Genomic DNA, 12,537 nt, shown 5'->3' with positions numbered 1-12,537 from the left:
AGTGAGTTGTTGCAATTCACGGACGTGTCTGTCAGATTCCAGGGTGAGTGTTAAAGAGGGATAAACAGACGGACAAGAAAAGAGACAGACTCACAGAATCACAAAATGGTTGAGGTTAGGAGGGACCTCTGGAGACCACCTGGTCCAACCCTCCCGCTGAAGCAGAGCCACGCGCAGCTGGTTGTCCAGGACCATGTCCTGACGGCTTCTCATTATCTCTAAGGCTGGAGACTGCACAACCACCCTGGGCAACCTGTGCCAGTGCTTGCTCACCCTTATGGTGAAAAAGTGTTTCCTGATGTTCAGATGGAGCCTCCTGTGTTTTTGTTTGTGCCCATGGCCTCTGGTCCTGTCACTGGGCACCATGGAAAAGAGCTTGGCTCTGTCCTCTATGCACCCTCCCTTCAGGTATTTATATACATTGCTGTGGTCCCCCATGAGCCTTCTCTTATCTAGGCAAATGTGTTGGGTTGACCTCAGCCAGCAGCCAAGCACCCACACAGCCACTTGCTCACTCTCCTCTCCCAAGGGATGGGGAGAAAATATAAGGAAGACAAGACTTGTGGATCGAGATGAGGACAGTTAAATGAGTGAAGCATAAGCTGCACACCCAAGCAAAGCAGAATAAGGACTTTATTCACTATGTTCCGTCAGCCTCCTCCTAGTAAGCAGGGCCTCAGCATGCGTGACGGTTACTTGGGAAGATGAACACCATAACCATGAACATCCCTGCCTCCCCCTCCTTTCCTTGACCTCTAATTGATGCGCATGACCTTGTATGGTAGCAAATGTCCCTGTGGCCAGCTTGGGAATCTGTCCCATCCCAGCTGTGTCCTCTCCCAATGTCTTGCCCACCCCCAGTCTACTGGCTGTGGGGGCAGAGTGGGAAAAAAAGAAAACCTTGACACTGCACAATCACTGCTCAGCAGTAGCCAAAACACTGTTGTGTTACCAACGCTGATTTAGTCACAAATCCAAAACACAGCACCATACAGGCTGCTATGAAGAAAATTAACTCCATCCCAGCCAGACCCAGTACAGCTAAACAGTCCCAGCTCTCTCAGCCTTTCCTTAGAGGAGAGATGCTCCAAACATCTTCGTGGCCCTTCGCCGGACCCGCTGCAGTACGTGCCTGTCTGGGTTGTCCTGGGGAGCCCCGGACTGGAGCCAGCACTCCCGCTGTGTCTCCCAGGGCTGAGCAGAGGGGAAGGATCACCTCCCTCGACCGGCTGGCAGCGCTCTGCCCGATGCAGCCCAGGAGGCTGTTTTGGCCGCCGTCGCCCCAAGGGCACGCGGCTGCCTCCTGCTCCGCTCGGTGTCCTCCAGGGCCACCACTTCCTTCTCCACAAAGCTGCTTTCCAGCTGGTCAGCCCTCAGCACACACCAGTGCCTGGGGTCTGTAAAACAGCCACCCAAGGTGGCCTAAAGGGAGACACGGTACTGCAGTTATTTCTCTAGTGGGAGTGGGAAGGCTCATAATTCTCAAACAAAAGAAAAAAATAACTGTCTTACATACCTTGCTAGATACTTTCTGTATATGAGGAGATGGTGACTGTGTGTAAAAATGGAAACTTATTCACAGTTTCTGTTAAGGATGTATAAAGCAGACTTTCAGCTCCTGGCTAGACACTGTATTCACAGAGGATTCAACCTACCAGTAGCACCAAGGTTCTCTCTCTGTCAATAACTTCTGAGGATTCTGCCAGTTACAGATCCTGAAAGTCAATCTCTTTGTGTCTGGCACGTTTTGCTTTGTACAAGCTAACCCACAGACCTACAAAAGTGTATCGGGCTTTGCTGGCTATTGAAAAACTTCACGTCTGATTTTCATGAGGTGTGGATGGTTAGAAAATGTTTTATATTGTATCTGATTGATACAATGTCCATGGCAAAAAAACTCAAGTTTTGGTGAAGTCAGAGGTTTGAATGATGATTGACTCCTGCAGGACCTATCTGCAATATTCAGGAAGGAGAAAATAAGAGTTTCAAGGATCTCGTGCTGCAAATATGAATTTTTCCTTCATTTCTGAGAATCTGAGTTCAAGTGTAACATCCAACACGGGAAGGATTTATATTTAACCCTCCTGTTGACACAGAGGCCATTCACAGAAGTAGGAGGTAGTGGTAGTTTAGGAGCCAGCAGTCATGATTTCATTACCTTTGTTCTGTGTAACTAGAACAGAGTCCAAACCAGTAAACTATATACATCCTTGGGGCTTGAAAAGGGCCAACTTTCTACCAAGCTGAAAACAATTGACTGAAGTCAGTTGGGAGATGACTCTAAAAAGAAAAATGTTAATTAGGAGACATTTAAGAATATTTCACTAGATGCTAAGAAAGCCACAATACCACAATTGGGAAAGAAGGCTGTGCTGGTTACAAAATAACCTGACTTAGAAGGAGAGCACAATAAGCTAAACAAATTTTTTTTTTTTTTAAGAAAAGAAGAAATGAATGAAAGGATGAATTGATAACAGTGAATACAGATTAGGAACTATGAACTGTAAAGAGCTAGTAAGAGAAACAAAGACACACAGGTAAAATTTTATGTCTGGCATTTCTAAGAACAAAAAAGGACTTTCCTCAATAGACCAGAACAGAGGAGAAGCCTAGCCGTGGTGCTGGTTTGTTATTGAAGTGGTGGCATTGCTGCTGTAGAGGACAGTGATTTATTCTCTAGTTGGGAAGAGAGCCCGTGGAGAGCAACTGTTTCCCAACCCTTTCACAAACACATTTGACCTTGAAGACTTAAATCCTCCCATATCTAGGCTGTAATTCGGCCATATCTTTTGTCTCTCTTTTCCCTTTCTACACTTAACCAGTCATGCTCGTTTCTTTTCCACTTTCTACCTCAGTCTCGTTTCACAGGCTGCTGACAGGAAAGCAAAACACAAAGCTAACTCCTTGCCTTACTCATGCAGCCTTCATATAACTCTCCCGCCTTCAGAAGACTCGCTGAGTTTCACCAGCACCCTTTCAAAAGAAAGCTAAGCCCTCAACAAGTGTCTGCTGACACCTTTTCTTGCCCAGCTTCAAGTGATGCCAGGAGAGCCACTACAGCTCCCCAGATCCATTTGTCCTTTCCCTGACTGTGTGGGAGGTATATCCCCCTTTGGAGAAGGTACTGTAATTAATACCAATCCAGCTAGGCTAGCAGAAAACAGAATCCTGCTCCAATTTTTCAGACCTCAAGGCTACAAGGCCACTATGTTGCTTTATATTACTTACAACCGGTTCAAGTGTCATACCAATGCCAAGGGAACATGGCAGTGCATAAGTGAATTAGAAACAGGATAAATTAGGTGTAAATGATGGTGGAAGGATCACTCTCAAATGACTCTCCAGTACGGCAAGGTCCTGTAGTCAACCCCACTCTAGTTAACGTTTTTTCAGCGATGACTAAAAGAAAGAGAACAGGAGACAGAAGGTCTCAGAAACCACACAGACACCAAGAGGCATTCTCTAAGTCCCGCGGGTAGTAGCTAGATCCTATCTCCTCTGCCAGTAGCTGTTGTGGGTACCGTTCCTTCCCGCAAAATCCTGTAGGAATCTGGATTTCCAAATCTCCTAAACCCCGAGTACATAATTTCTGTGGCACAGCACAATTCACGGGGCAGATGAGAGGAAAAAGCCTGTCTGGCTGATGGGACAGGACACATCCACAGGGCTGGATGTCACGCAGAGCCCAGCCAGAGGGGCTTCTCATGCTCCCTTGGCAGCGAGCACAGGTTTGAACCTGGTTTCTTACAAGAAACCTTACAAGACCTTATAAGATTGCGCCCTACAGCTGGGGCACAGGTTGCTTTGAAGTGGGCTTCTCTCAGCCTCTTCTATTGAAACAGTTTTTAATTGCTTAAATTAATTATGTATTTGTTTGGACAGGACTAAAAGCATGGAGATTCAGAGATGAGCTGGGAGAATAACTAAAGGCCATCTGCCAGTTAGATTAAGGCAGGGAAAGCTGAAATTGTATGTACATACCTACATAGGTACAGCTGCTATTGGAAGGTGCTTCTCCTCTGAGATGATGTTAGGGATTTTAATTTAAATAAATTCAGAAAATAAGGCTCACCATCCTATTAGCACAACTGCCATCATCTGAAGGGATTGTCCGTCCCTGGAAATCAGTCTGTGCAGGAGAACAGGGCTGGTTGGGTTTCCCCCTGTGGTCTGCTGTAGTTCAAAGGGGGGAGGTCTTATGACTATGTTAGACAGGGAATCAGACAAGATTATCACAGTGGTCTGTTCTAGTCTTATCACATATGGTGGAGGGTAACAAACAATTCACCTCGTGTTACCTCTCACTGAAGTAACTCCCCACATTTTTTTTAACATTTGTAGATTTGCAGGCTCCCAAACATCCCCAGCTATTCTCAGCTTTCCCAGGCAATCTCCCTTCCCTTCTCACTCTGGCTTCCCCACTTGTTCTTCCAAGGAAAATGTCCTTCATCCATTTTTTTGTTAAAGTTGAAATTTGGAAAGAGCATATAAAAGAAAAAATATCCTTGAGTTTGGACTAAACTGACCAGAAAACTGAGCAGACCTTTGCCAGGAATATTGGGCAATTTAAATAGATGACCTAGCTGGAGGCTCAGGGTGCCAAGAAAGATAAATAACATGGCTGGCTGTCTCCTTGTCAGTTCTCTAAGTTGGATTTGTAAGTCACCAAATTATAAAGAAAGCATTTCTGAAATTTTGCAGGGAAGAAGGGAAGGAGAACTATCAAGACAAGCTAATTATTTACACTCACAACAGCAAAGGGGTTCAAAGCAGTTAACCTGGATTAGACACACAAAACAATCATTGCTTTAAACTCACAAAACCACAGCCCACAGGCAAAATCCAAATCAGCCATGCTATGAACAGAATGGCAAAATCTCAGAGAACCGTAAGCACCATCCCAGAAATACAGGGACTGTATAAACTCTGCCGACACATAGCAGGGACTCAGTAAAGACCCTTCTTTGAAAAGGGTCTTCTTGGACTGACAGTCACTAGGGTTTTTTTTTTTGGGGGGGGGGGAAGATTTTTAATGCCATCCTCTGGAAGTTCTCTCTTCTCAAAAATGAAAAATTTGTCTGTTTTTTAAAACCTTAGGGATGGAATGTAAGAGAAGTCAGTCAATAAGCCACATGACTAAGCCTGACCTCCCTTTTTAGTTATAGATGGACTTACTAATGTGGAAATGTCATGACTACATAACAGCCACAATGCTTATTAATATTTAACAAAGAATAAAGAATACTTCATTTATGCCATTGGCATCATTTCTGTATTCTCAAGGACATTGAAAGCATGAAGCAAATTTCTCTTATTAATTTCATATGATGATCCCTACTCAGGAACTCTTCTTTTCTACCATGTCTGAAACTCCCCTTGAAATCAGCAGGGAATATCTGCCTCATAAGAGACATAGTCAAAATCTTAAGCCAAAATCTGTATGCTCTGGTGGATAATTCACCAGAGACAATTTTGCCCTTAGGCCCTCAAATATCCTGGTCTTTCTATGACTACAACAGTTTTATGACAAGGAAGGATCTTTATTTGTTCCAATGAAGAACTTTCAATTGAATTTTAAAGAAAAAGTGGAAAAGTTACCAAAAAAATGCACTGTGGGGATGAGAAACTCTATAAGCTGAGAAAAGAAACGAACCTGAAACATTCCATTTTTAGAAAATTGCACACAATGTACATGTCAACAGGCAGGGATTAGAACAACAGATCTGTGCCGAGACATGCGCAGAAGTAGGTTTATTCACATACGATACAGGACCATCCAGATATTGTGAAATGGCAGAAGATTATAACTAACATGCCAGAAGCATGACTGAACGCAGAACTCTCAGATATAAGGCACATCTTACCATAAACTGAATTATGTGTTTTTCAAAAGTAAATAAACATATATAAAATTGATAGTTACAGCTTTAGTACCCAAGCAACAAAATGTATAATTAATCAGACACTGGAAGGAACAAAATCCCACAGTTATTACAAAATTGTAAAAGTCTCTAAAAGACAGTGCCACTTGTGGACACTAGAGGTTACCAGCTTGTACCCAAGAGGAATCTTTTTTGTTTGAATTGGTTGTTTTTGAAGAAAAGAAACAATTTTTATGGTTGCATGTGAGCCTGGAGATGACAGTGGCTGGGTTCAGCTTCTTGTTGGCTTTGGCTTACTGTGCTGTACTGAGCAAGTCAGTTAACTTCACTATGCCTATGTCTCTCAAATGATAAATCAGTAAGTTCTAGCTGTGCAACCTTCCAACTGTACTGCAAATTCTTTGGTTGTCATTTATTATCAATATCAGGCTTGCCATAATGAAATGCAAATTTTGTTGATCCATCTTGATGCCACAGTATACTATAGCTAGGGCAATCACAGTTGGGATAGCACTCATGGTGTACAGAGAGCTATGCACTCTCCAGCTGTGCAATTCATGTCGTAACAAAACAAATAAAAAAATGACTGTTCAATTTTATTTAAGTTTTTTTACCTTTAGAGTAGCTGAGGTAATACTAATAACCACGAGTAACCCACTCGGTGATGACTACCAGTGATTAAAAAAACCCTGAAACAACCTTTCTAGCAGACAACCCTGTAGGAATATCTGTCTCTACAAGAGGCATGGACTAAAATACAACATGCCATAAAACATTCTGGTAAAGACTTGTTATAGCAGCTGGTTGATGAGATGCCTGACTAAGCAAGGGTGTTAACAGGGTGAGTGACCTTCCTCCATCTGTCAGGAGCTATTTCCTTCAGTGTTTTTATCCTATCTAGTGTTCTGTTATACAGTTCTTATGCAATATTTAATTATAGGTTTCTACCCACAGCTACCATGAATGATAATGTCAAGGAATGACACAACGTGGTGGAGGAGCTGAAATGGACACCAAAGAGAAGAGCTAGAAACAGAGAACTGGGAGAAAAGCTCGTGGGTAGAAAAGATGAAAGGGAGCGCTCCAGAGAAAGTGGAGTTTGCTGCAGACCCAGGGGTTCAGCCAAGAACAAGAGCTCCACCCTTGCCAGGAGGCAACAGGAGAAGCAGGAGGAGAAAGGAGTGGAAAATAGCTAATTTTTTAATAGCTCAGGGTCATAGGGGAGAGATTTAATGATAGAACATAAATTCATTAAAATAGTCCCATTGGGTTAACCCAGGGGTTCCCCTGGCCCAGCTTCTGACACTGGACAGAGATGTTGAGGAGAGAGTTTAAGAACAGGGTAAACACAGTAATATTTTCCTGGTGTATTCTCCAAGTGACCAGCAGCCTTGGAGGCAAAAGTGACATCTTCCAGCTAAGTTAGCTGGAGAAAGTGAGCCTACCTACAGGCTTTGCTATAGAGATTTTAATAGCATTGTACTCCTAGAAAGAATAAAACTTTCAGAAGATACCTGTTTTGTAAGGGATAGAAACATTAATTTTTTATCTGAATCTGAGCTTTTGAATCAAATGTGCATAATGGGAATCAAAGAACAACACACACACACACCCAAAAAAAGGGGGGGTTTGCTCGGGGAGTCTGACTTAACCTTGGGAAAAGCCATTTGCAATTGCTGTGCTTGGAGGTTAAGAGCAGCCTGAAAGTTTTGGAGAGGAAACTGGACACTGATACAGTGCAGTGAACCAGCAAACCACAGATTCATAGAAACGTGCAAAGGCAAAGTAAAACTTAAAAAAAATGCAAGGATTAGTTTGCAGGAAACAAAGGGACGGATTGCCCAGGGTATGGGAATAAACACGCTCCTGAGCGATACCCAGCCTTTGGATATTGCCATTTTTCCAAGAAACAAAACCAGTTTTCATATATACATATACTTTAAAAAGTGCATTACCTGTAGAAAGGGTTCAGGAGATGATTGCTTCCAGCAACTAGACAGTCTTCTGGAATATCAGTGAGGCCTGATCTGGGGGAAAATGTAACTTTATCCTTAGAAGCAGGACCCGGGAGGAGGGCAGTCATGCGCTCCACACCCCTTGTCACCACAAAGCGCCTCAGTTACTTTTGGGGGCGGACAGGCAATCCTGCGAACCCAGCAGCAGGACAGCCACTCTCTGGCTCTGAATGTCCAAGGCAGGTTGGAGGAAGGTCAAAGCTCCTTTGTGTCCGAGGTAAGGATCTAGATATCCGCAGGTGGGAGGAGTAAGCAAGCAAGGGCGTCTGAAATATGACATGAAGTAAGCAAAGAAAATGTATAGGGGTGCTCAAACCTATTGGCAGGCAGGTGTGAATACTTAGAAGTTAGGTACATCATACAGACTGGAAAGCACTTTTGTATCTAATCCGAGAAGTAAGCAGATACGCCTGGTTTTCTCGTAATTTTCCTCTGTCTGTGCTGTTTGTATTTGGTACTTCTGTTTCTTACTCTCCACTTCTCCTATCCTGGCTGGTCCCAGTGTTACTTTGGAGTATGGTAAACACCAAGACTACTCTATCTATAGACGTGGGGTGGTGAGGCACTTCCACAGTGCCCCGCACAGCCACTTGTTGTTTACAGAACCACGCAGGAAACAAAACGCTCCTCCTCTTCTCTGCATGAATATTCGTGCCTTAGTAACTCTGAGGGAGGGAGCAGTAGAGGTGTCTTTCATGGACAATATTATAGAGGTAAGCATCCTGGGAAAGGGATAGCAAAGAGAGGACCTGAATTCAGAAAGTGCTATGAGAACATGCAACGCTGAAATTCAGTAGGAAATTTTCCGGACAGGAAGTATTTTCCCACCCTTGTAACTAGATCAAATTTCTTTAAAGCTGATCCCCAAAGGATATTCCTTGAGCGTACAAGCCGGTTGCACCTGTCCACCCGGCATGGCTCCAATGTGCAGCAGCAGCACGTGAACGATGCAGAACACATCAGGAACTCCTTTCCTGAGAACCGATTAAACTCAGCTGCTAAATCCAGGGCTCTGTATCAGTTTCTTCACTGTATGAAACATGAACCCCTGGACTGACTTATGGCTTATTGCAGAAAGGAAGGGTAAAATTAAATGCAAAATGAGAGCTTGTATAACTGTTCTTCCTCAAACTAAAGGCCACTCCATCCCTTCATGGCTTCTCTGTCCTTTAATGACTTCTTTATTTACTTAATCTGTGTATTGTAGTCTCACCAGTCACATCTCATCTTGCACATCTCTAAGCATCCTAACTTGGGAGATGGGTTCAATTCTGTCTTTGTTAGAAACAACAACAAACACCCGAAAAGCACTAGTATTTTCTAAGAAGGACCAAAATCTGCCTTAGGTTTCAGGTGAATCTGAGTAGCTATTCTGCAGGGAACTCAAGTTTTTGTTGCACTGAGCCATCAGCCTCCAGTTAGCAAAAGCCAGGAGCCCACCCATTCTGTGGGTAGCTTCGTGCTCAGATGAACCTGCCCTTTAGAGAAAGGCACTCGTATATCATGTGCCAAATGGCGGGAAGGAAGAACTCCTCCTCCCTTGTCTAACAGTCAAGTTTGGGGAGAAAAAACCCCCCACACTTTGCTCAGAAGTAAAATTCCAGAGAATTGGGATCTTCCAGTTGAGGAGTTGGGTTTTTTTTTAATGATATAGGACATATGATTTGAGTTAGAATACATAATGTAAACATTGTAAAAATAGAAACTGAAAATCACAATGTTTCATTAAAAATGTGAGCGTGAGGTGTTGTCAACACTGCTAGATATTTTTTTCCTCATTTCACTTCTGCTAAATCTAGCAAAATTCACCCAGAATGTTTCAACCCCCTTCCTTACAAACTATTGGTCCACTTTTCCTGTCAGCTCCATACTCCACTCTTTGGGACCAAATTGGCCTTGTTTCATTCAGTGCTATACTTTTAGACACAGATAATCTGTTAGTGATTAATGTACCAGTAGACGGTGCTCAAAATCATCCTGCCAGCTCCCCTTTTTTTTACCAGTATTAGAGCTCTGTGCAGCCCTGCAGAGACCTTTCCTGTGTAGCTCTTCAGTTTTCCTATGCAGAGCTCTGTGACTGCCAGACAAAGGGATTTTGCTCATCAGATTGGTTAAGTTCTTCCATTTAGCTCTCAACAGCAGCGAACGATAGTCCAATTTCTTCTAAACTTTCTGCTGTTTAGCACTCTGGTCACAGACTAAAACCTGATGTGGTAAATCGGGGTGTCCCAACGGCAGGTGCCACAGGGGCTGGATGTCAGTTTGGGAAACCCACTCCCCGCAGGTGATGTTATTAATGGTGGTGGTTCCTGGCTGGCTGGATGCCGACGGGATGCTCCTTCCCCACAAATCCTCTTCCTTCCCCTGTTGTCCTGTTCAGCCTCCTGCAGCCAGTGCTCTGCGGTCCAGGTCACGGGTCTAAGCCACTACGGGATGCTGTGAGGATAAAGCCAGGGAGGCAGATTTCCTGTCCTTCAGCTTTAATATCATACTCTCTGGTGAGAACATACAGAAAAGGCAGGGAAAGGAGGCGCTTGCCTGCTAGGGCAGTGTCCCCAGCCTCAAGAGCAGCTCCCCACCTCCTCCAAAGCAAACAGCAATGGCGTAGATGGAGGCACCCCACAGCCCAGTTGTCATAGCTGAAGAGCTGGGCAGAATCTGCAGGGCAAGCTGGAAACTTGCCCTGATTTAGGGGTACGCTATGCCCAGGGAGGACGGGCAAGGGGCACCTTGCTCTCACGTCTCAGCTCCCTTCAATAGGCCCAAGGATCTTCCAAACACTAAGGGAAGAAGGAGTCCATCCTTCCTCAGCTGAGACCACTGTTTGAAGGCAGGTGAGGACCTAAGCTGACATCCTCTTCCCAGCCTGAGGTGGCCTTAACTTAACACAAGAGCCTGTGGTGCAAGCAAACTAAAAATGTGCATCGCAGCAATATTGCATACAATTTCAAAAAACAGAGCCTGGCAATATGTCCCAGACAACATACTCATATTGCAACACTTATTCGGAGAGTAATAACTTCAGGGTTAGAGCGTACAAGGCATTCTCCACCCCAGTCCATCTCTGCACGGGAGTAGTGAGCAAAACAACAGGAAGAATACATTTCATCTGTAATTATCTGCAAATGTGAATGGCAGAGCTTGAAAATCATATGGGCACACGTTCCACCCGACAGAAAAGCAAGCGGGACTTACTCACTGTTCTGTGATCCTGGATGGAGTTTAAAAGCTGGTGAATAATCAAGATGCAACTTCGCAATCCCATTTCCAATTAGTCAGTCCACTGTGCGAGAAAATGAGAAGAGAAAAGGAGGAATGCCTGTTTAGTTTTACACATTCCCTCATATGACTTGTATTTTACTGGACTCATTCCAGCGAGTGCCAAAATACAGTCTCAGATACGTACTTCACCTGTTTTCTAAGAAAGGGAGGCAGAGCACAGGTCACTGTACAGGAAGGGAAGAGAAAAGCCATGCCCACCCCAAGCCTCCCCACAGAGGAGCCTTGCTTGCTCCCACCTTCCTTCAAGCTTCGGCAGCTTCTGGCTCATCTTACTCTGAGAAAAGTAGCCTTCACGAGGCAGGTCATTTATCTGTTGCTGTGAATTTGAATAACCACTACTCTCTCTATTTTGAAGGACAGCATCATTTTCATGTCAAAATGCTAAGAAATCACAGATTGAGCCTCCAAAAGGATCCAGATTCAAAATAGGGATAATAACTTTGTGAGAACTTTTTCCCTTCTGATGTCCAAACTTCTGGCAAAAGCCTTCTCAAACCTAAGAGAACTAGAAACAGAGTGTTCTCCTTTTAGTTTTGTAAAGAAAACTGAGGGAGAGGTTTGTGGGGGGTGGGGGTGGTATTGCCTGATATTAGCAGCTAAGCCTCAAAAAAAAAAAAAAAAAGACCAGAGAAATCCCCCACTGGCTCAATATGTAACTAGGAGAGCTTGCAACAGAGGAGAAAGACCAAAAAAAATTTTGATGAGAAAAATAGACATGAAGAAAAAAAAAGCAAATTTGTGTCTGGTTCATAACAGGAGTGAAGGTGTCAAAAATGGCCTTGTTCATCACCAGATGGTGCACTCAGGTCCCTGCAGCATACTGGAACAGAGATAAATCATTCAGCTCTTTCCATAATTTTCCCTGGAAGCCTGGAGACACATCACAGATCTTGTGCAGAAGTAAGAAGAAATAAATATGAAACGGAAAGCTGGATAAGTGAAACATCACATCCAGGTCAGGTACCACTGTGCAGGTTTTTTTACCAGCTTGAGAATATGCTCTTGATCTATTTGGGGATGAAAGAAGGAGGGGAAAGAGGCAGGCAGGCAGGAAGGGAGACAAGATGAGGCAGGCAGGCAGACAAGAGGGAAGCATGGAAGGAAGGGAAGAAGAAATAGAAAATTTTCATTCTGCCAGCTTTAACAGTGGTGGCACCAACCCATCTGCCATGGAGACACTGTGGGAGGGCATAAGTCAAACCTAGAACATTTGTTTATTAGGTAACTCCTTCCCTGGAGATGAACAACTGCTTATGGGATCAATAGCACCAGTGACACTGCATGGTAACCTGCCAGCAGGTGAGCATGGTAAAAAAAATCACCTGCCCATACAAACTGTGTGATTACAGCTTTATTAT

The sequence above is a fragment of the Accipiter gentilis genome, chromosome 34 (assembly GCF_929443795.1).
Source record: "Accipiter gentilis chromosome 34, bAccGen1.1, whole genome shotgun sequence".
NCBI classification, from domain to species: Eukaryota; Metazoa; Chordata; class Aves; order Accipitriformes; family Accipitridae; genus Astur; species Astur gentilis.
This window is presented reverse-complemented; position numbering follows the sequence as displayed.